This window comes from Caretta caretta, chromosome 8 (assembly GCF_965140235.1).
Source record: "Caretta caretta isolate rCarCar2 chromosome 8, rCarCar1.hap1, whole genome shotgun sequence".
Classification (NCBI taxonomy): domain Eukaryota; kingdom Metazoa; phylum Chordata; order Testudines; family Cheloniidae; genus Caretta; species Caretta caretta.
In genome coordinates, this window is record NC_134213.1 from 5147906 (window position 1) to 5148163 (window position 258).

The window sequence follows — 258 nt, forward strand, 5'->3', positions numbered from 1 at the left end:
CACTGACTGGGTTGGTTTGATTCCTTCCCGTGAGTCCCGCTCAACCAAAGCTTGAGCAGAAGCCCGCATGTGGCAACTGGGCCTTGGCAGACACGTGGAGCGGTAATGCCCCTGCCCTAAGACATTCACAGTCTGGGTTAGACACAGCACTGGCAGGAGAGAGGATCGGGGTGGAAGGCTGAGTGAGGAAGACCTGGGAGGAGGCTAGGGAGTGAGGTTGGTGCAGTGGAGGAGGTGTGAAGACTTGTACACAGGGAG